At 48.1% G+C, this 23,314-nt stretch overlaps 2 long non-coding RNA genes across 18 annotated transcripts in view; one reads left to right on the top strand and one right to left on the bottom strand.

Annotated features, from left to right (window-relative positions):
- Positions 1 to 23,314, bottom strand: part of LOC110403976 — a 120,541-nt gene that overhangs the window by 60,236 nt on the left and 36,991 nt on the right. For 11 of the 15 annotated variants that reach the window (XR_002441984.1, XR_002441983.1, XR_002441985.1 and 8 more), the window contains 3 exons: positions 3,014 to 3,158; positions 1,272 to 1,400; positions 357 to 476 (listed from right to left, as the gene is read on the bottom strand). This is a non-coding gene — a long non-coding RNA (uncharacterized LOC110403976). Of the gene's footprint in view, positions 1 to 356; positions 477 to 1,271; positions 1,401 to 3,013; positions 3,159 to 6,442; positions 6,485 to 7,644; positions 12,361 to 23,314 lie in introns of those variants that run through there. The other 4 variants (XR_002441988.1, XR_002441980.1, XR_002441987.1 and 1 more) reach the window with 4 other exon arrangements.
- On the top strand, positions 14,735 to 17,433 carry LOC110403978. 3 transcript variants are annotated; one of them, XR_002441993.1, is made up of 3 exons: positions 14,735 to 15,942; positions 16,867 to 16,897; positions 17,216 to 17,433. It is a non-coding gene; the product is annotated as an uncharacterized LOC110403978 (long non-coding RNA). The 3 variants fall into 3 exon arrangements; XR_002441994.1 differs by having other exon boundaries at positions 16,867 to 16,894; XR_002441992.1 differs by lacking the exon at positions 16,867 to 16,897 and having other exon boundaries at positions 14,747 to 15,942.

Genomic DNA, 23,314 nt, shown 5'->3' on the forward strand with positions numbered 1-23,314 from the left:
TCTTGCAGTTTGAGGTCCTTCAGGACAATGGCTACAGAATACGTTCACATCCAGCATCCTCCTGGGTGCTGAGACACAGTATGCAACAGCAGTGTTATTCCTTCCCTCAGTTTGACTCTAGGCTGTCCCTATTCTCATCACAGTCTCTCTTCTGCTTTGACAATTGTTTCCCTCTTCCTTTCCTTTAGCCCTCCTGGCCTCAGTACTGGCTCTGGGGAATAACAAGGTCTTTACGTTGTCTCCTCCTCTCTGAGGTAGAGCACAGCTCTGTCTGTACTGCACAGGGATGAGCTTTGATCACAGGGAACACAAAGCCAGGCTTGGACCAATGGACTCCCGTAAGAGGTTGAGCTCACCTTGCTTTCCATGGGAACCAGTCTTCCAGACAGCTGCTTTTTCCTGTCAGCAAGGCTGCCACTCACTGCTGCCCAGGTGCCCCAGTGGCATGGTTTGTTGAAGGAAGGATGTCTCAGAAGCTGAGAACAGAGCAGAGCAATTGACATCTTCCCATTTCACAGCCAGAAAGTTTCCTCCCTACCACACAGAGAAGCACTATCATGTGCTGCTATGATTTTACTGTGGTTATTTATCAAATAATTCCCCAAGACTTCCACTCCATTTCTAGTAAGCACCTTCTGGGATTTCACCTTCCCAATCAGTACTGAGACCTTTCTCATCCTTCAGAAAAGTTTGTGGTCTAAGCAAATCAGATCTTTTGGTTTTGTGTACACTGGAGATTTTACAGGTGCTTCTACTTACAGAGAGTCTTCCCCAGTGGCTTCTTCAAGCAGCAGACCAAATGTATAAACACTTTACAAAATAATGAACAACATGAACCTCAGAACTACAAATCTCTAAAGCAACTTTCAGTAAGAGAGAACAAAACCCCAACAAAAACAGAATCCAGTTGTGCCCCACGTTCCTTGTGCCAGAAGTCATTCTTCAGAATAAAACTGGTGTCCTCTCATGCTGGCCCACTGTAAAGAGGCTGATTTTTTTTCCTTTTTGAAAAGCATTCAGTGAATTTCAGGTTTTTCCTACTGTTCTTCTGTTTTAAAACCATATATGCAAATACATACCAATAAACACTGACACAGAAATAGCATTGTTTTTTTTCCTCTAGTTTGTCTAGTGTGGTTTATTTCCTGTGTGTGTGTCCTCCACTTCTTCCAAGGGTTATTGGAAAGTGTTGGGAATCCGGCTCAGGTTTCTGGCTCACGTTTCAAGCTCTGGGGTAACATGCTGGGAAACAAAGCTGATTTTCTCCCTACCTTCTCTAGATGAGCCACATCATGGGATGATCCAAGTCCTCCTCCACTGCACCGCTGGGGAAATGCCCTGGCCATGCTGACCATACTGGGAGATACCACAAGAGGTTCATCCAATTTCCAACGTCTGCACTGCAAGCAGCAGATTATAATCAGACAGAAAATACGGATAGCCGTAGAATAGGACGCAGTACTCCAAACAGCGTGGGACCTCAAGCACCAGACCCTGTCTAAGCATCTGCTGCTCCTCATTCTTTTTTGACTGAGACATTCTCTGGCCAACCTGATCTATGCTGCATGGACAACTGCTTCATCTTTCCCTATTTTGAGAACTTTTCTGCCCTCCTAGGCATTGTCTCAGTAAGTAAATATTGTCTCCAGGACCTTCTACCCCCTCCTGCAGATCCCCTTCACTAGGTATATTTCCACAAATCCTTCAGTAGGCAAAACCAATAGTTATATACGTCTTCTGTGGAGCAGTGAGAGAGCACAACAGCTGTCACATGAAACAAGGAAGCCTAGAGGCCAGTGATAGACTGCCTGTACCCAGGGGCTTGGGGGAAAAGACTCAGGATAAACTTGAGGTAGAGAGCGGAGCAATCTGGAGAATCTGGAGTTCAGCTCTGTGTTACCTGGTGTACACACACGTTGGAGTCTGCATATTGCGGCCTCAGTGCGTATCCTCAAATAAAAGCCAGGAATGTAATCTGGCTACAGATTCCCTACGTCATTTCAAACAATCAAGTGAAGTAAAACGATGGGCTAAGCATGCCCCTGCATAGGGCACTGTGCATAGCCACGTGAGCCCAAAGCCCCCTCTCTCCCTCTTTGTGCTGGTGGCACTGCATAAACCTGAGTCTCTTGCTGTCTGCAGACACTGCGCTGCACTCACCCTTGCTTTACATTCTGCATCTCCCTCCTGAGATTTCCCACCAGCGTAATAGAGTGTGCACTGGAGAAGGTTCCCCCCAGGCCCCTACCTTCATGCATACCCAATCAGGCCTTCTGATTATGCAAATGAAATACAGTAACATCACCCCCTTGCACCTCTACCCCGCCCTATTCCGGCACAAAAAGGAGAAAAAAGTAACAAACCCTCCATTCATAACCAGAAACATTAATTATATGTAATGATGGGCAGTCAACTCCCTGAAGCGTTTGCATAATTACTAATGCTAATGGATTCAGAGTGCCTCTCTCCTCCTCATGGAGGAAATTTAATTGGAAAATGCATAAAAGCAGGAGGAGGGTGCTCTGAGCAGTCTGAAGTGGCACACGCAAAGCAGAGGAGCTCTCTGGAAATGAAGGATGGAACCTGGTCACTCCCTGTTGGCTCACGTGGCCAACCTGCTGCTTCCTCCTCACCTGGTCCAGCATCACCACTGCTTCTGGAGACAGGCACAGGAGGGAACAAGGGACAGGAGTAAAGAGTGTTCCAGTCAGCTGCCTCGACCCCAAGGGGATTATAAAAATCAGATTTAATGAAATTAGAAAATGCTCAACTACAAGCCTCAAAGACAGCAAGTAATGTATGCTCCATTCCTTGGCAGTCAGACTCCTTGGGGCCTTTTGCCCCACAGATTTCCAGCAGCTGTCTCTACCCAGACCCCCTCACACTGCCCCAGGCCAGCATTTCTCTACGGTCAGCATTTTCTAAGGGGTCAATAAGATGCTGCCCATGAGTTTGATCTCCACTTCTTTCACCCATTCCCCCTTTTTGCTCCCCATCTCTCTAGAGCTTTTACCCAGTCTGGGTGCGTGTCCCGCAGACAGCACATGTGAGGCCAGCGATGCTCCTTCCACCCCACTGCCTGAGGCCCGGGTTCCTGAATTGAGATAAGTTTCATCCAGCACCGAGAGCAGCTGGTGAGGCACCAGATGGCTGGGAATCTGTAAAAATAAAAAAAAAAACTGGGGCTGTGACAGCGGCACTTTTATTGTTCACTCATTCCCACTGCTGCCAGACTCCGAATGCATATCAAACAGGGCACATGCCCTTGCAAAAACACTACCAGCAGACCATTGTGCAAAGTGGTGACAAAGCTACCCCAAGCTCCCCAGCCAAGCCCACCTCATGCCCGGAGAGCACCCTGGCACCACTAAGAGATGTCTGTAGTGCAGTGCAGGGAGAGGTGGCCCCTCCAGCCTGCCCCTCCAGCCTGCCTCTCCAGCCTGCCCCTCTGCAGCCACCAGCAGCAGCCCAGCATCCGGTGGGACCGGACCCTGCTCTTTTTTAAACTGCACTATAAAGTACCCTGCGCACCTTCGGCAGAACATAAATAATAAATAACAGCAATAATATGGTCCCCTGAGCAAAGCAGCATTCCATCAGCAAGAAAACCATCCTCTCTGTCCCTCTTAACATTCCAGCAGGCGCCCACTGCAGCCCCCTGCTCCAGGAGGGGTTGCGCGTCTGCTTTTCGTTGCAACCAGCCGAGAACTCAGGGGAGGTCTTGGCTGCACAACCTCCTTCTGTTGTGAGAAGAGTTTGGTTCACTTTTCATACTTGTGGGGGCGAGGGAGCAGAGCCAGGCACAATATCGCTTTGGCGGCAGATCCTGCCCTTCCTGACTCCTGACTCGCAGAAGCAGCAGCTGCTCTGGGCCTGGGCCTCCATTTTAAACGCTGCCAACAACACAGATATCTGACTGACACCTACATGCTCCAGAAACAGTGCCTTAGGCAAGGCTGGGTGGGAAAGGTTTCAAACATCCTTGTCCTCTTCCGTCTGCTCGCCAGGGACGTCCTGCAAGAGCCGCAGAATTCAGGGGATGCTGCATGTTTGCAGCACCTCCACAACACGGACAAGCAAAGCCCACGGGAGCCTGCCTGGTGGCAGCTGAAGTACCAGCATGTGCCTGGGCATTTTGTGCTCAGGTGTGCCGGAGTGACTGATTCTGCCTCAGAACATTGGTTGAGCTGTAAGGGACTCTGTGATAAGCAGTTCTGAATTTTACCAGCAGACCCTGTTCACTGCAGACTCCAAAATCCAGGGTGTAAGCCATTTCCCATGGGGGATTCCTAAAGCGTAACTGCTTCGCCTACCTTTGGTTTTGTTTGGTTTTAATGATGGCACATATGGGCATATAGAAGTTGTGCTTGCATTGCAAGCACTTTGAAATCAGCCCTGGTGCACGTTTGATCCATTTTGCAATATAGCAGAAACGCACGGGCAGTACTAGGCATATTTTCACTCCCTCCAACTAATTCCAAAGCAGCGGGTAGCCCAGCATCCCTGCTTCTTGAAAACATCCTTTTTTCATTCATTTGTAACTACAGTAAAGAAAAGATTGAATCAAAGTAAATATGGGAAAAAAGGCGGGGAGGGGTAGTCAAGAGTTCAACCTGAACAAACCCAAACTTTTAACAAAAGTTATCCACAAATGCCCAGTGAGGAAGGGAGAAACATTTTCTCGATGTACTACGCCTGCAGCAGCCCACAGGCTGGAAAGGAAAGCAGTGAGAGTGGCTTGGCTGACTTCACCCCACAGCTCTGTTCTTGCTTTGTAACCCCATTGCCCTGCAGCCCTTCGGGGCTCGCCTGGGCTGGGTCTGAGGGAGAGAAGAGCTGGAAGATTTCCTTCAGAGAAAGCAAGGGCTCTCTCTCCAGGCCTGCAGTGAGGCGACAGCTTGAGAATGGAGGAAATCACTGAGTGAGAACTGGAGGACTGGAAATGACTGAGAAAGGCACTTCAGATACTTAGTTCCCCAAGGTAGTCTATAGCGACTCTGGGCAGTCGTGGACAGACTGCTTCACCTCCCCAGACTGGCTCATTATTTGAGGTGGAGTGCTGGCAAGTGATTTCAAGCAGCAGTACTTCACACTTCTATAGCATCTTCAAGAGCAATGGACCCTAAACATCTTTAGAAATTTTAGATAGAAAGGGTCTCAACTGCCACTAGGATCCAAAAGACAAGCGGGCAGGCTACAGCCACTTGCACAAGAGATGCTCACCTAGAATATTCTGTTTTCTGAGCCTGCTGATCTCTAAAGATGATGCCCACCCGTATTTACCGTGGCCTAGTTTCTGTCTATACAAGTCCCAGTGTCCGTGGGTCCCACTAAGCAGGATGAGATCTGAAATCAAAACCGACACCAACAGCTATTTCCTTGTTTTCCACTGCTCAGGTAACAACCCCAATGTCAATGGCAGCTTCTTAGCAATAGCTCAAGATACACCTGCGGGAGATTCGGTATTTTCCAAGATGACTGGCTAAATGATTTTGCATTGAAAGTAGCTATAATTGTAAGCAAACTCACGACAGGTTTTGCAGAAAATGTTTCTCAGTGGGACCTGACAGTCTGCCGTGAGCAAGGCAGCATGCAAACAGACATCGTAAGGCTGCTGCTGAACAGCTTCAAAGAACAACGTTTCTGAAAATGGTTATTGGATGGAAATGCAGAAAGTAAGAAAGTGGCTCCTGTGAAACCACAGCGGCACAGAACAGCACTATTCAGAGTTGTCTGCACAGATCTCTTGAATCAGCGGCAAATTAGATAACGCTGTTTCTACAAGATTAACCCATAGCTAAAACGCTGCATCTTCATAAGGCAAAATCTTTGTTTATTGACAAAAATATATTAACTTCTTTTTCAGTACAGGAAATAAAGACGTTCTGGAGAAGGACAATTCTATTTGCTGTCTCCGATGCTACAAATTTTTGGAAATATCAAAATATTCAATAATCATTTTCAACTACAAAGTCGAAAAGGAAACAACCCATTGTCTTCTTGATCACTTGGAGAGCAGCTCTGAAAATTTCATTCGGAGTATTTTCAAAAGTTAAAGATTTACTGTAATGAAATTATTTAAGTATTGGCAAAGCGTCTCCCCTTGTAATTGGTAATGTTTATAAGCATTTGTATGGGGAGTTATATTTCCCTAGGCTAATGGAATGCAAGAATAACTCACGAGGCAAGCGTGCTTCTGGATGTACCGTCCCTCGATCAAGAAGGCTGGATTCCAGAGTTCTAAATCTTTTTGCCTGCTCTTTCCAGCGTTCCCACTGGGCATTTCTATAGACTACATTAGAAAAGATTTTTTTTAAATGTTCTTAAAGTTCTGATGTGAGTTCGGTGCAGGAGAAGAGGATGGGATTGTTCAGCAGCAATTGTTAAGCTCTTTCAGGCAAATCAGCACCGGGAGGCACTTTCAGAACTCCATGCCACTTACCGGCCTTCCGCAGCGTGCTAAAAGCTTTTTAATGGCAGAGCTCTGAAATTAAAAACAATGGCAAAAGACATTAATTGAAAGGTAAGTTACAATGGGGAGCTGAAGAAAAATTATTTGGCCATAAATGCAACTTTAAGCTAAGAAAACATTGTGTCCAGAAAAAAAAAATAAAATAGAAAGGAATTGCATTTAGCTGTATGCATTAGCTCTCAAATGTCTCCTTTCACATTTCAATTAACTAAACTGCCTTAATCCAATCCAGCCACTGAAAAAAATACAGCACTGTTGACTTCTCAGGAAACCATGACAATTACTCAAAGGCTACAATTTGTCAGAAAGCCTGGTGGAGCTGTACCCTGACTACAGCATACACTGAGAGACTCAATAATGTGGACGCTGAGTGCAGGATTCAGCAGTCTTACAGTCAAAAGTGGCCAATGTTGTTTAAATTCTGAGTCCTGATCTTTCTAACTCGTGGCATACATCATGTACCTTCCTTCCCTTCACAGACATAGGAATCATATTTTCCTTGAGAAACAAACTTAGAAAGACTGCAGAAATATTGACTCTGTTAAGGCTGAGTTTCGAATTAAAGTCAATTTCAATTACACATGCAAAGAGTTTTATGAAGTAATTCGAAAAAACAAAGACACATTGGAATGCATTGAAACAGCAAATAATTATTAAATTTTAGACAAAAATTGACTCTTAGGGAAATTGAATTTTGTATCTGCAAGCAATGAAAAAGCAGACTAGAAACGCTAAGGAAAAGAACAGTTCTTTAAAATGCACTCTAAAACAATCAGTTAATAAGGGTGGTCGTGCTAATTCTGGAAGATTGGTACCTCGATTCCAGGAAATGATCATGAAAACTGCAGTGAGGCAGTCCTACAGCCAAACACAAAGGTAGAGGAGCTCTACGCTGCACAGGTTGTCCTCACAAGAGAAGCCATTTCCATACCTTCAGGTACAGCAGAGCTGCAGCCCATGCAACCTCCCTGACCTTGCAAAAGGGAATTAGAGGAAGGATTTCCATCTTTCTCCAGTCCTTCAAGGATCAGTCTGACAGAAGAAGCTCTGTAGGATAGTTACTTCTCTTGGTGGATGCCACATCACAATCTTTTCCTTATAATTTTAAATGTGTATTTTGTAACAACACTTTAAAATGTTGGCTTTTGTACAGTTTGAGGTTCTTAGCTCACCTGCTTCTGAGCATCAAGACCCATACCACTAGGCACAGCCATCGTTGGACTGCACTCTTCATCAACCCAAAAGCAGCTCGACCACCATCTCTTGAGTGTCACAAGTGTTTCCCTGGGTCACCAGCCCTGGAGGTGTTCAAGAAACACGAAGAAGTGGCACTGAGGGATGTGGTCAGTGGGCATGGCAGGGGCAGGTCGAGAGTTGGACTAGATGATCTTAGTGGTCTCTTCCGAGCTTGATGATTCTGTGATTCTGTTCTTGTAGCACAGTCAGGAATAGTGAACACTTCCGTAAGAACACCAACGCTTTCTGCCACCTAGTTGAGAGCTCTGTCCTTGAACTACACCGAGACATGCATCCCAGGTGAGCACACATCTTGTGCATGTGTAGCTGCTGTTGCCACCCATGCATTTGCTACAACACCTGAAGCTCCTCACAGATGTGCTTGAACCAGTAGGGCACGTGCAAATCCAGCACGAGACCCAGAATTGCCCCCAGGCCCACGTGTACACAGGCAGCCTCCTCACAAACGCCCTCCTTAGCCAGGAACCTGGGTTAGATGCTTGAATAAAACATAGAAGATCTGTATTCCAGTCATGATTTCACCACAGACTCTCTGTGTGACCTTCGGCAGGTCATTTAAGCTCTCTGTAAAAATAAGACTGATAACACTTCCACTATCTGCCTTGCCTATTTAGACCTTAAGCTCCTCAGGCAGAGACTGCCTCGTGCATGCATCGAGTCTGCAGCAGTTGGGGCCTCTAATAACTACTGTGATGAAGGTAATTATTAACAGGAACAATGCAAGCAGCGCTGGCAGGGAGAGGGTTGCTCTATCCCCAAAAACACTGCAAAAGGAAAATAGTACAAAGCAGAAAGTTGTGGTCGAGCAGAACAAGGACATTATCAAACGCAAAAATATTTCTGAGCTCCGTGATCAAACTGGAAGGCAGGCTTAGGGCCGTAACGAAAGGAATCACATTATGACCTGCTTGCACAGCCTGACAGCACAGCCTCGTGCGGAATGCACCAAGGCTTTTCCTTTCCATTATGCTTAGGTGCTGTGGTGGCAGCTCATTTTTCCTCCTTTTCATAAATGAAAATGTAAATGGCCAGCAGTGTGGAAAGTCAAACTCTTGCAGGGGGGCTGCTCCCATCTTCTATCAATGAGGAAGCAGGGCACTAGGCATCATGATTCGTCTGTTTGCCTGTTCTCGTTATCTTTTTAATGTTAATGTTAAAGACTTATGGAGACCATATTAAAAAAACCTGGTGTAGAATGACTATTTGAATAGAGCTGAAACGCACCTTTGAGAATAGCAGGCTTTGCTTTGCTTCTGCCTACGAGCTGGGAAAGATGTTGTAATGCCATGGCTGAGGTTTGCTGAAAAATTCTTTCCTGTTCCCAGTTCTCTGTTTCTTCTCCCATCTTTTGGCCTTTTGAACAACAGCACAAAGAGACCTAGGGGCCATGGTCACTGGGTCCCAAGCAGCAGCACTTACCAGCTATAAATGACCGTGCAATACAGCTGCTCCAGCTCATTTCAGGCTGCTTCTCCAGTGAGCTCTGCCCGTGGGCTCACAAGCTGCTTAGGGAGTACAATCCCAGTACAGCCACTGGGAGCCTGGCAGTGATTAGGTATGCTCTGCTTAAAAGGGAGGTGCAGGGGAGGAGGGAGAAGCACAGCTGTATTTCTATACGCTTTCTTACTGTGTCCAAAATGGAGCCCAAGACCTTTGGGCAGGATTTTGCTTTGCTGATTTTGTTTTGGTTCCTGCTTGTTGTTGGGGTTTTTTTGTTTGTTTCGTTTCTTTTCTTCTATTAGAAATTCAGTTCTTGTCTCGCCTGCTTTCTCCTGGAAAATTTTGTGGATGGATGGTGAACTAATAGGTTTAGGATATCAGAGGAGCCAACAGATTGAAAGAGTTCTGCAAATCACAAATAAACCTTTTCATCTAAAAAGAGGCATTTGCTGAAAGGGTACCACGAAGATGAATTCACTAACCTAACAAATGTTCAGGCCAGCCTTTGCATAGCAGGAGGTGCCGACTGCTTAGGAAATTTGCTTCACAGCCCACCCAAAAATGCTGAGGCAAGTGCAAAACCTATGCACACACATACGTGCACACACAGAGAATGGTTTTTACAAGAAGCAAGCAGCTTTCCTGTGAATTCCTCTGTTCCTTTTACTGGTTTTGGACAGACAGCGCCTGACTCCATCACTGCATCACTGGCTAAGAGCAGCTGATAACCAGCCTCTCGGGGATTAAAGCCAGAAATGACAACTGAGATCTCTTATGCCACGTTCATGTTTTTATACACAGGCACACATGTATATATGTTGCTTATGCCACAACTCCTTTCTGTTGTCACTGTGCTGCTACAGCAGTGCTGGCAATGGGACTCAATTACCCACTCGTGCCCTTCAGCCCCCGTGTCTCCTCATGGAGATGGGAAAAGAGTATGAAAGAGTAAAACATTTCTACCCGATTCTGAAGGCTCAGGCAAACCTGCCACCTTTGAGTTTCCTGAGCAGCCATTTCCATGTGTGGGGCAAGCAGATGAGGGAAGCTGTTTCTTTTCAAAACCTAAAACCTGATCTGCTCTAAGGGAAAGTAAAATACCAGCAGCCCAGAAGCGGTCCATTCACCAACAGTGAGTGACAAAATGGATCCATCTCTTATTTCTTCCTGCCTTCTTCATAAAGACCTATCTCCAGACCAGCTCCTGCCCAGATCCAAGGTGAACACCTGCAGGCTGGTATTCCTTCTGAGCTTCACAGAGGTGACAGTGCTCACTGTGGAGCCAAAGCCTTTCTGTGCTCTGTGATCAAGGGATGCTGTACCCCAACGGTACTCCGGCACAAGCACCTGTACAGAAAATTCATTAAGCCAGTAGTAAAACTGAAACTCAATATCATGGAAATCTGTGCAGTCCTAAAGTTGAGAATGATCCCCAATGCTCTCCTGAATCAGGGCCAGGATAAGCAAAGAGCAGAGGAAAGGGAATTATTTCAGCTTTGTTCCCTTCTGGATGCTCCATATGCTACAGCCAGCTGTTCTGGGTTTGTTCATACTCACTACAGCGGGCACGCGTGACAGAATCTTACCTCCCTTCAGTGTGACTCAATCATATTGGGTCTCAAATGGTTTGCCCAAACCTCTGATGCAGTTTGCATTCCCCCTCCCCAACTATATTTTCCCTTGTCTAAGTCTAATGGCTTTAATGAAGCACATCCTGAGAAGAAGAGGAAGGTTAGGTGGCTATTCTCTCAGTCCATTCAGAGTGTCCTCCCTCACCCACTGCTCATCTACCATCTTACAATCATCTCAGCAACCAGAGGGAATATGTCTCACTAAAAGGACAACCAAAACTATTTTGAGGGTCAATGTCACAGCCAAGAGTCTCTTAAAGAAAAAAGCCATTTTCCTTTTAGGAGACTGCAGCAAAGCCCATCACACTGTGCTGGCTCCGCCAGCTCCGCTGCTCAGATCACACAAACTGCAGGCGCAGTGCTGGAGCTGCTGGAAGGCAGCTGCCCCATCAGGCACATTCCTGCAGGGCAGTCCCATAGAAACCCCAGCAGTCCCCACCCCTCCCCATGTCCTGGAAGGCTGTAAGGCAGGCTTCTTGCAGCACAACCTTGGGTGCAGAGACTCGGTCATCACAGAGCCTGACAAACTGCACAGCCACCCAGTCAGCTCTGGCCCTGCCACCCAGGCAAGGTCCCCATCCCCTTTGAGTCTCCAGGCTGCCAGTTCCCTGCAGGATCACCTAGGAGCAGAGCCCAGGGCACAGTGATAATCCAGCATAAGCCGTTCACGGAGAGCACTGCACAGCATAGAGTCAAATCCTGAACTCTTGGTTTAGGAGGATCTTCGGCACACAAGAGACAGCAGCCTGCACGTCCCAGAATCAGACCTCATTTATTCTCCGTGCCCCCCCTAAGCTGCTGGGCAAAGTCTTTGGGATTTAGCATTATCATGCTTAACAAAAGTTGCTGCGATGCTTGCCCATAGCAGGTCTGAAATGTTACGACAAGAAGATTTGGCTGTTCTCCTGCTGCTGTCCCTAACCATCACGTCTCCCAAAGACCTGCAGCCTTCTCTGAGCTTTTCTTTTCTTATTACTTGCATCCATTCAAACAGCAGAACTCCTTCCCCATCATTTTTTTTCCAGCAGATTTCTTTTCCACTGGCTCAGAGTGGTTCCTCCCACTGTTCCCCCACATGTTGTCTCTCAGCTTTAATCAAACTCACTTCCATATCTCCTGTTTGATTAACAAAGTGCTGTCTGGCCCTCGGCCACCCTCAGAGCTGGCACGAGCAGGTGCAGCTCTGACAAAATGGCATCAATCTGCGTGCACCCTGAATTGGACTCATCTCCCTGACAGAGGCTGCTTGCTCCCAACTATTTCTGAAAGCACAGTCTCATGGCTTGCACATGTGACCAAGTACAGGAGAAATGGAGTCAGTTCTTGCCTCTCTAATGCACTCCTAGAGTCACCTGATGCATAAGATGCCTCATCCTACATTTCTCCTACCACTCTGACACTTAAATGGAGTCTTTTCAGTTTGGATGTCAGCACCGTAGGTCAGAGAAAGCGATGAGCCTGCTGAGTGCTGCTGTGCTATAAGAACCTGTATTGACTTTTCTCACTGCTACCGAAGTGTTCTGCTGCTCAGGTGCTCTCCCTGGCTGTTGTCCCATTGCAAGGCTCCCCCATTCAAAGTTCCTTTCTAGCAAAAAAAAAAAAAAAGCATCAAACGTGGTGACAGAGCCTGTCAAACACACAACCAGTGTCTGGCCTTTCTGCACTGATGCTGCTGTAGCCCTACACAGGTGGTGAAGGCTACCTGCACGTGGCATAAGTAGAAGGAATCTATGATCACACTATTGCATGTAACTTTAGCCCTGTGTGAAGACGAAAAAGAAACCAGTTCTCTTTCCCAGCCTTATTGTTCCTGGGCTCTTTGCAGAAAGGCCCATCTGCAGGTCCATCCTCACCACGCTCTCGGAGTCCTGGAGCATGGGCAGGTGCAAACTGGAGCCTTTTTAAAAGAAGTATTTGTGCCACGAGTCTTGAAAACATTTCTAAGCTACAGGCAATATTGTGCTGACTCACACTTCCACTGAAACCCAGTTTTCCGAAGCATCAATGGATCTGCCCAGTGACCCCCAGCTCTTTGATGTACTGTGTTTGTTTTATGAGTGAAACCTCGTGATTTAGACATCGGCGAGACGCGAGCAGTGGAACTCCTTGCTTCAGGGTGCTGGATGATACCAGTTCTCCTAAGCCAAAAAAGTGACTGCACAAATTCAAGGAAGGAAACTCTAAAGCTACAGAATATAATGAAATTACATGTGGCTAAGGAAGTAAAACACCTCTGGAAGTGGAGAGCGCACACAAAGCAGGTGCCGCAACATGCTTGCCCTGCATCTGTGTTCTTCCTTAGGCATCCACCATTTGTCGCTGAGGGAGCAAGAAAACTTGGCCAGATATACACTTGATCTCACATAGCACAGCTGCTCTTACGCAGCTAAGGCAAACAAGGCACAAATTCACCTGCATCCCTAAACTACTCACATTACTGCCCGCTGCACCTGCCAGCCATTGCACCAGGAGCTGCAGCAGAGAGCCACGGGGTCACGATGAACCATTTGATCCTTAGCACATTTCAAAAAGGGCTCCTATCTAGGCTTGGAGTCCTTCATTCACCTCCATTTCCTTAAAAACCCAAGAGAGGACAGGAGGATAGTCATCCCAAGCTCCTTTAAGAACCAGTGAGAGAGGGCCTGGCCAGAAGGCGGTTGGTCGTATACGGGCCCCAGCTCTTGTTCTCCCCCAGTGCAGTGACTGTGTGCCGACTGACTGTGACCCCATCATCAGCACACACAGCTCTGCTCACAGCTTATTTGTACTCCTCAGCTTGGACAGGATCAGCCCAAACTTCAGTAGTGTACACACGCAGAGATCAATCTGCGCCTCACTGCTCAGTACAAGATGAACGCACTTCCAGAGTCTAAGTCTTGCATGGAAAACATATGGAAGAATAGCAGGATGGTGTCTCTGTGAGCACTACGAAAACATGTGTTCTATCACTTTCCTGTGTCCTCTGTCACTGTGGATACATCCTCTGAGAGCAGCTCCTGCATTCGACCACAGATGACCAGAGTCCCACCGCAATGGCAGAGGGAAGGGTGTGCAGGAGGAGGCCTCCCAAGGTCACGGTAGAGAGGACATCCACAGCTGCCCCGGCAGCTGTCAGGCTCTGCCGAGAAGTCTTTGCTGAGGAGGTCTCTAGGAAAAGAAAGGGAATGACTGAGCACAGGGACTGCATATGGGCAACATGTACCGAGTTCCTCTGACCTAAGTACTGAGCAGCGCATCTGCTCCATCCCTGCACACAGAGCTGTGCTCCGTCCCCTTCAGACAAAGCTCAGCCTCGTGCTGCAAAAACAAAGAGAGGTGCTCAAGGCCAGAGCTTCTCCTTTTTTCCTCGACAGCTCTGAAACACCAAATATATCCCAACATCTGGCTAGGCAGCCTGGCTTGGGCTTTGGCTCGCTTGCCAAGGAGCCTGACTGACAGATTAGATCAGACACACCGATGATGGGCTGGGACATCTTGAAGCTCCATTTCAGGCTGCCCGCTGTTGCTGTTTGCAGCATTAATCTCCAGTGACAGAGGGGCCCCCAATATGCATAAACCAGCTGTGCTGCACTGCAAGTAGGACAATGTGTCATATGTGCAAAGGGCGCAAGAAGGGCTTCTAAGATGCCTCGATGTATGCTAGGGCAAAATATCCCAGTAAGAAACTCTGACACTGATGTGGAAAAGGCTGAAATTGCTCGTACCAAGTTTGAAGTAGAATAGAGAAGCCCCAGGATGGGGAAGGGAGAGCTGAAGCCTCCCTCACAACGGCCTGTATGTAACCCATCACAAAGCTTCCAATCAGGTAGGAGATTTATAAAGCATTTTCCCACCACTAGGAGATCTCTACATTCTGCAGAATGAATGCCAAAGAGCAGCGACAATATTAAGCCTTGATCAGGAAGGGTCACCTCCCGCACTGGCTGCATCGTGCCTGCAGCCATCCATCAGCCCTGTTGTTCACTTGCTGGCTAAGGGGACAGCCCCTGCTTCTCCCTCTTCTTCCGCATTCCAGCGTGACCTCTGCCTGATCTCCACTTCAAATGCTCCGTCTGCAGCCCCTCTGTCTTCCCTGGTGGCACGTATACCCACTGCTCCTGCCACAAAGCTATGAATCATGATAGAATAATAAGCCCGTTTATGAGCTGCACACAAGCCCAAAGGACCGAAGAGCGGAATAAATCGCTACAAAGCTCTCTAAGCCGATTTATTCATTCAACAGGTTTGTGCTTTCACTCTAGCCTCCTCTAACTGGTGTCCAAACAACGTGCAGTGCAACAGCACGAACAGCAACCTTCTTTCAAGAGGTTCGTTACTTTTGTCTTTTCAAGATCAAGAGATGAACTGACTTGTAAAGGCTTCGAGTCCCAGCGTGACAGATGAACGCATCACTGCTCTCCCTGAGTCTCAGGCTTGCAGTTAGGCCTGCAGCACTGTGCAGTATGTCAATGAGCTGCTAACAGAGGTGGACGGCACACAGCTCCACCAGGGAGAGATACTGCCTAACCCCCAGGGTCCTCTTGTCCTCAGAATGGTGGACACAGATTTAGTAATGGGCCTCTCTTGAGGTAGGAAGACTTTCACAGTTGAACACAGCTGTGTACTGACTGGTGCAATCAGTATCAATAAATAAAGGGAGCTTTGCCCTTCACAACACTCTGTGCAGTTATCTGTTCCTCCAGATACCGTTGCAGCCATATGGTAGCTCAGAATCATTCCTCTTATCTCACAAAGAGGAAATTGAGGCAAGGCAGGTTGCAAACGCTTTCCGAAGTTTGCCCTTCGGGGTGGAAGCTTCCCACCATCACAGCGGCCATCACAGAGGCATCCTGATGTCATAGTCAGGGCAACAGAATGGCAGGAGCACAAAGCCAGCTCCCTGTCTGCACTGCAGGCTCTGCCCCCACCATTACATTGGACACGGCAAACAACATGGACATCCTGAAGGAGCACACGTCGGATCACCCTGCAGTGACCTTCTGTTGACGGTTGATGGTTGTGTATGCCCTTCCTTCCCACCCCCAGCCCTCAAGAAGAAGTGACATGCCTTCTTGGAGCACCAAGGGAGGGGAGAGGTTGAGGCTAGCTATTGGATAAAGGTTCTCAGCGAGAGGGTGGCTGGGGATGGAATAGGCTCCCCAGGTAAGGATTCATGGCACCAAACCTGTCAGAGTCTGAGAAGTGTTTGGATCATGATCTCAGTTTTGGGTGGGTCTATGTGGGTCCAGGTGTTGGACTCGATGATCCTTGTGGGTACCTCCCAACTCAGGCTGGTCTGTGATTCTATGATATTTTGCCAGGCCAGTTATTCAGGCTTACCCACTGCCAGGCTGTCTCACTAAGATGCTAGTAGGAAAGTTTTATTTCTGTAGTTTTTTCAACTTGATCACATCTCAGATGCAGAGAATTTGGAAAACACTCAGTTACACAGGATTTCCCATGTGAGCAGTCCCCCCAAGAAATCCAGGCAAGTACCCAAGCCGAGTTTCTCCTTTACAACCACCCCAACAGAAAGCGTGACCTAGTCAAATGTATGTGACCTAGCAACTAAGGATCCTGGATCTGCCACTGTGTCTTCCCCTGAATTATCTGACTGGCTTGGGTGACAAGGGTTTCTCATCATTAAGAAGTGGTAGCAATTACCCCTTAAATGTTCATCTGTTCCTTAGATTACAGCACACCCATGGGGGTCATACACGAGGCACACAGGCAGAGATAGAATTTTTAGGATGAAAAAATACCCTCAATAGTAATTCAACAACACAACCCATCAGAACACTCATTCTGGGACACGGGAGAGGTACAGGGTCCCACAACAGCGTACGCTGCCTCTCCCAGAGCCCCTCTGTGACTGCTAGGTGATACACAAATGCAGAAGTTTCTCTTATAGATGCTTTGGGTAGGGGATATGAAGGAGAAGAAAGCAGGGTACAGATACAAGAAAAAGACACAAGCAAAAAACATCTATTAGCAAGTATCCTATTTAGTGACTCTGTAAATTGAAGGTAGTATGGATGAGACACTAAGGGATCTCTCACAGGCCCTTGCTGTTATTGTTTCACACAGGCATCATAGCAAAAAGGAAGTCTTAAGGGTGGTAAGTTGACTCCTTGATTCATTAGTCCCTACAAAATCCCCAAAGCAGTACAGCGAGACAGAAAGCAGCAAATCAAACTGCAAGCAGCATCTCTCTGATCCGGGGTAGGGTTTACCCTTTGGGAGGCAGTTGACTACTTTCACTGATGTACTCTCCACCAAATCCACAAGATTTTCTGAAATCTTGCTGCAGAACAGTTGGCTTTCCAACTGTGTTGCCCTCATGCTGAGAGTATCCCCAATTTATCTCCGTGGGGATGAAAGGAGCTGGGAGGAAGGCATTCAGTTTGTGCTGAAATTAATCCCTCTTTGCTTTCAGAACAGCCCAGGAATCACTCAGCTGCATTTTCGTTCATGGCTAAATGCTGGTGGAGGGTGTAATACGTGGCTTAAAGGAACAGCTCACTGCGAACACACAAACTGCCAGGCTCACGTTGCCTTCCCTTTGCAACAGCACTCAAAGACACTGGGCTTTGAAGGGCTCTTACAAACCCCTTTCCTTTATATAATTAAAAGCTGATTACTTTTGCAACACGAGATGGAATCACGTTTAACTGCCTGATGACAGCATGGAGCTACAGGAGGGGAGGGGAGGCACACTTCACAACTAGAGGATGAACAGCCTGCAAAAACTGTGGAGGAGGAACAGAAATTGCAAAGGAAGGAGACGCTGCAAGTGAATGGAGGAGCTATTCTATGCCTGCAGGGGTGTAAATTTCTGCAAAGTGCTTGCTTCAAGATCAGGGCTGAGGTCCATTTAGCAGAGCAGTGGGGGAGAATCCGAGAACCAAATTAGTAAGGACAATGAATTCCTCTCTGTGTCCTCCGTGCAGGCTTGACTCAGCACCCATTGCAGTCATTGGAAATCTTTCAAATGACTGTAATGACCCTTAAAGATTGCCAGCCAGGCCTGGATTAAGAACCATTAGGAGGAGCCATCCAGGACTGAACAAAAGATGAACTTTACAAAGCTATCCCGCATGAACTGAAACCTCTGCAGCTCAGTGGGGAACGGGCCAAAGCCTTCTGCTGGAGCGCAGGTGAAGCTGTCGGACAAGATAAGACGCAGTTTGAAAAAAGAAAGCCGACTTCATTAGTTGCATGACTGCTCATGCGTCTGCAGGAAGGATAACACCACGATATCACCCATGCAAACGTGGTGGAAGAGCAGCTTGCTTTGCATCCAGTTAAGGGCAGCAGGGGCAGAGTCAGGTGCCCTCCTGCGCAGAGGGTGGGAGGACTCGTGCAGACCAGCAGGGGCAGGAAGGCTGCTCCACAGCCACCCGCAGCACTGCCGGCAGCCCCAGCAGGGCTCCTGCTGCCAACCAGCAAGGGCTGCAGCCAGAGCTCTGGGAGAGCACCCAGTGCTCCACGCCGAGGACGTGAACTCAGAGGATGTCTGCGTGATGTATCACAGGCCATGAGCTCACGTCTGCCCCACGCTGCAACCCAGCCAGGAACGTGTTTGCTCAGCACCATGGTATGTGGGCTCGCCAATGCGCGTGCAAGCTCAGAAAATAGGCAATGTAAATTTGTCCCTTGCTTGTCTTCAAGAATGGCAGCCTCAGAGTGATCACACTGCACTTACAGAAAGTTTTTGTTTCTTTTTTTTAATGAAAAAAAATTGAATAGCTGCTCCGACAGTGATTTCAACAGCAGGCAGGAAGTCTGGTGCATTCAAGAATCCTTTGAAATTAAGAATCAAGAGCCTACATCATCACGAGTGCTTTGAGACACTTTTCCCAAGAGTTCACAAAGTGCTTTTGAACAAGGGACTCAGTGTCCTGAAGGCATTTTGCTACCAGACAGATGCTACCATGGCTTGCATAGCGAGGTGGCTTCAAACCCGTTCCAAATAACAGTAATGCAGAGACTCACCCAACATTTCACTGCCTTCTGTATAAACTTTTTTCCTCCTCATCTTCACTGGCAAAATAACCACTTCAATTTAGTTTCACATCAATAAATTGCCAAGATAATAGGCCAGATTAAAAGAAGAAGGGCTGACTAGCAGGAAAGCATATTAAAAAGGTGCTTGACTGCGCAAGTCAGTACTGGCCTCAGTGTCAGCAGCACAATTAGTCCTCCCCTTGCAGGCCGCATGGTTTGGTGTTGCATTTGACAGACAAATCAATCCTCCCCTTCTTCTAAGCACTGTCTAATGAATAAATCAGCAAGGTCACCGGTGCTGCTGCTTCGCCCTTTCCCTGCCCGCCAGCTGGAGCTGGACCTGCTGCCTGGCTCCATCTGCCGTGCTTCCAACTGGATCCAAGCGTCCTGGGGAGCGAGACTGTGTGGTTAAAACACAAGACTGGGCAACAAAATTCTTTGGGCTTACTCCTGTGTCATCTCAGGCAAGTTATGTCAGCCCTTCAGACCCAACTGTGCACTCGTAGAATCATTAAGGTTAGAAAAGACCTGTAAGATCACCTAGTCCAATCCTGCACCTACCACCAGTCTCGCTCACTGAACCACATCCTTGAATACCACATCTACATGATTCTTGAGCACCTCCAGGGACAGTGAGCCCACCACCTTCCCCAGGCACACAGATGTGGGTTGGGAGCTCCCTCACATCAGCCATTCGACCTCAGCCAAGGGGGAAGCAGCGCTTGCTGCAACCAGCCCTGTCAGTCCTGACAGTCACCTCCAGCCATAGCCCTCCTGCCTGCCTGCAGCCTCCGGCACAGCAGGCCCACAGCTTTGCTGGAGAGCCCCACGTTAATGTGCTACTGCACTATCAACCAACTGTTATAATGATCTGGTCTTGCGCATGCAAGGGGGCCCTGAGCTAATTAACGCAACAACAGCAGTAATTTACTCAGCACCGCGTACGTATTAAGTGTTTTCAAAATAGGAAGACAAGACTGCTGTCCTCAAGTACTCGGTCTAAATGGAGAGGAGAAGGAGATGGGAAAACAAGCACAGAGGGGTTGGTTGACAACAGTGGCACGTCTGAGACTGCCACAAGAACCTTGTTGTAGGCCTGTTGTCAAGCTGCCACCCTGCCCTGCAGGAAGTTGGGCTGTGCTTTTTCTTCTCTCCCTAGTCCCCAGGTAGTGTAAATGCTGTCCCTCCCTTGTCTCTTGTGACAAAGGACTTCGGCTTTTGGAGTGATTCTGACCAGACTAACTGGCAAATGCTTTCCTCAAGGCTATTCCCATGGAAGATTTGCCCTAGAACTCCATGTGAGGCATCACATCCCATCTCCACATTGCTGAGCTCCCATGAAATCCCAGAGCAGTGAACACTTTGTAAGCCCACAGAACGTGATTCCCTCAGTCCAAGCCGAAGTCCGGCATAAAGAATGAATGCAACTTCTGCAGCAGCCATAGGAGTGACTGGGAGAAGAGAAGCTGTCTCCAAGCAAGAGGCCACTGAGTCGGCAGAGGTGTGTGCTGAACTGCTGTGATGACACGTTGCTTACAAGGCCTTAAAAAATCCATTGAGGAGAGTCTGTCCCCTCCTGACCCCACAGGCACAGCCCCCTGTTAGAACGACATGAAGCTCCCGAGCCCTAGGCAGCGGTAACACATAGGAGAACCATGACTGCTCCAGGAGCTTTCAGCCACAGGAGGAACTCCACAATGCCTCCCTTAGAGAGCAGCTCCCCTAGCCCACTGCTGCCTGAGCCCAGGAGCTGGAAGGACAGCTGCTGCCCAGCGAGCGGCTGCCGGCCACCAGAGCAAGGATGGGCCCAGCCATCGAATCTGCAGAAGAGAATCCCCATACAATCATGAAAGATGACTAACTGGTAGGCCATTGGTGCAGATATTAATTACAAATACAGCTTTCTGCCATGCAGGCTGTGACAGGCATCCTCGTAATCGCATGAACAACAAGTTCAACTGCCTCCTTCCATCAAATTGATGAGATGAGAAGCAGGCAGTCCTCTGGGCTGGCGTGAATCACTGAAACAGCCACCTCGAGGGTGGGATGCAACTGTGCGGTGACAGCATCTAATCTGTTCAGGCAGGAATGAGGGTGGCTATACCCAGCCTAAAACATCTAAAGAGAGAAGAGAAACAAGGCAATGAGCACCAAAATTACTCTCTGCCACTCGTTTCCGAAAATCACAGGGGAAATCTCTCCAGATCTCTCATTATTAGCCCAGCAATGGGCCCTGATGCACTGTGACCCTCTCAAGTGACTCCAAGGGCTAAGACACCCTAGGGACTTGCATCCCATGATGAAAATACCCCCACTACTGGCCATTTCCACCCTCCTCCCTGGCATGAATGTGGCAGGGGTTGAGGTTTGTTGTAGGGACAGAGCAAGGTGCTGTGGAGATGAAGAGCCCACTGGACTTGGCACAGCTCCACATGCTGCAACTTGTATCCTGTCCTCCCTCCTACACCGCAGGAAACAGAAGGGCTGTGAGAGGAGAGATGTCCTGGTTTGGCCTCCCCTAACCGCCCAGGACAGAGTTAGCCACGTGCTGACCTCAGTGTGCCAAGATGTACAAAAGCTGCTGCCTTTTCCTGCTTGTCTGTTGGAATGTGCAACAGTTCTCTCCTCCCTGCTCTCCCTCGCTGCCTTTTGTAGTAGTCTGTGTACACAGGTACTCAATAGATGGTTGGGTTGTAAATCTAGTTCTAAGACAGTAAAAATTCAGCTTTCTAAAAAAACATCCATTGTCAGCGAGTCTGTGGTTTTGCAAGCAGCAAGGTTATTAAATGTTGCTGTCAGAACAGCTTTATTTGACTGCATCAGCTTTTGTAGATGTAAGTGAAATGGAACTTAGTGCAGCTTGGGATTGCTACCAACACTGCAGCTAGGGAATACAGGCGGTGGTCACTGCCTTCTGGGACACCCACATGCTCACCAGGCCAGTAGCACACCAGTGCAGCAAAAACAGCCCCCAGTCCAAGGGTGAAACTAAGATTTAAGTGCTTTTACTCTATATTTAACTTGAGAGACAGATTTCTCCAAGCTGAAGCTCTCTAAGGAGAGCTAGGGAGCAGCAAGGACCAGCTTTTCCCTAAGGGTAGCCGACTACTGGAGTCCCAAGCTGGGTAACAACCAGAACGAGTCACCATGTCCTGTCCCCACAGCACTGGGGCCAGGGGCAAGAGCAGGTCCTGTTAAGGGACCATCAGGCAAAAGCAGGGTAACAAACAAGGTCTACAGTTGACGCAGGAAATCCAAACAGTTCCCACACTGGGAAAGGGCTGGGAGCAGCTCTGCCTGCAGTGCAGCCCAGGGAAGGACTGAAGCCCCAGCACGACATTACGTGGCGCTGCAGGACTGGTGGGCAGGGGGAGAGCCGCACGGTTTAAGCCTATCAGTGCCCTCACTGTCCTGACAGGAAGAAGCTGTATCCCAATCTGGTTTCCATCCCTGTGGAAGCCCTAACAAAGCCACCTCACTGCTCAGTCATGAGACTGACAGCTGGGTCCTCCCAAGCTGCAAAAGCCAACAGGCGATACGAGAGACGCAAGTTCAAGAGGGCTGCTGTCAGCAGCACTAACCACTGGGCTAAGCCAGTTGGGAGAATCAGGCTCTGCAAATGAAGGTGCCAAAACTCCTTAGGGTTTCTGTAGAAAGGCAGAAAAGATGGGTCTAAATGTGGAGAGTGCAAGAGAGAAGAAAAAGGACTAAGTAAACAGTAAGCAGTGTGCACAGCCCTTCTCTGTGGCTCACACTTCACACAGGCGACTGGAGGATAGCTCCTCAGCAGGGCAGGGCATATTCAGCAAAATTCCTATCTTTCTGTTTTTATGAGGTTAAGATTTCCAATGCTGCTTGGGGGAATATTCAGTTCCTCTTTAAATTAATATGAATCCAGCATTGAAACCCCTATGGTAACTTGGCAAATCTCTGCTTTAATATAGAGCCTCGATGTAATTAATATCAGATTGTAGAGCTCTGGGATGTTCTGCAAAGAGGTCACAGGAACGTCTCTGGCATTTTTCTGCAGGCCTTTAGGCTGAATAATATGGAAATTACATGGGACAAGCACAGCAGCACCATGGCTTCAGCAGGACACCGTCTCCCCCAGGACAGCTCACAAAGGCAGGGTTCAGCCCATGCTCCCCACGTCCCTGAGGGCCCAGGCACTAATCCTGACTACTGTCAGCAGGCCCACTGTCAGAAGCCTGATACACTTCCTGCGGGAATCTACATCTCACCTAGGAAAGCTCTGAAGGTAGGGAAAACAAAAAGTTGATGATTTTACAGGAAGAGAGCCTCAGTGCATCCTCCTGCTGCATCAGTCCTACAGTTAACACAGGCTGTGAGCTCTCTGTCCAGGGCTTTCTGGAGACACAGCGAACCTACACGGCCACAAGGCTCTGTAAAGCAGAATTTTGCTATTGCAGAGCTGCGCCTTCAAAAGCTGAACTACAGAACTTCAGCTTCGTATTTCTTCCTTGTTGGCATCCAAGTATGGGCAGTCTCTGAGCCCAGTGGGACTGGG

Source organism: Numida meleagris, chromosome 9, assembly GCF_002078875.1.
Source record: "Numida meleagris isolate 19003 breed g44 Domestic line chromosome 9, NumMel1.0, whole genome shotgun sequence".
In the NCBI taxonomy this organism is placed as follows: Eukaryota; Metazoa; Chordata; class Aves; order Galliformes; family Numididae; genus Numida; species Numida meleagris.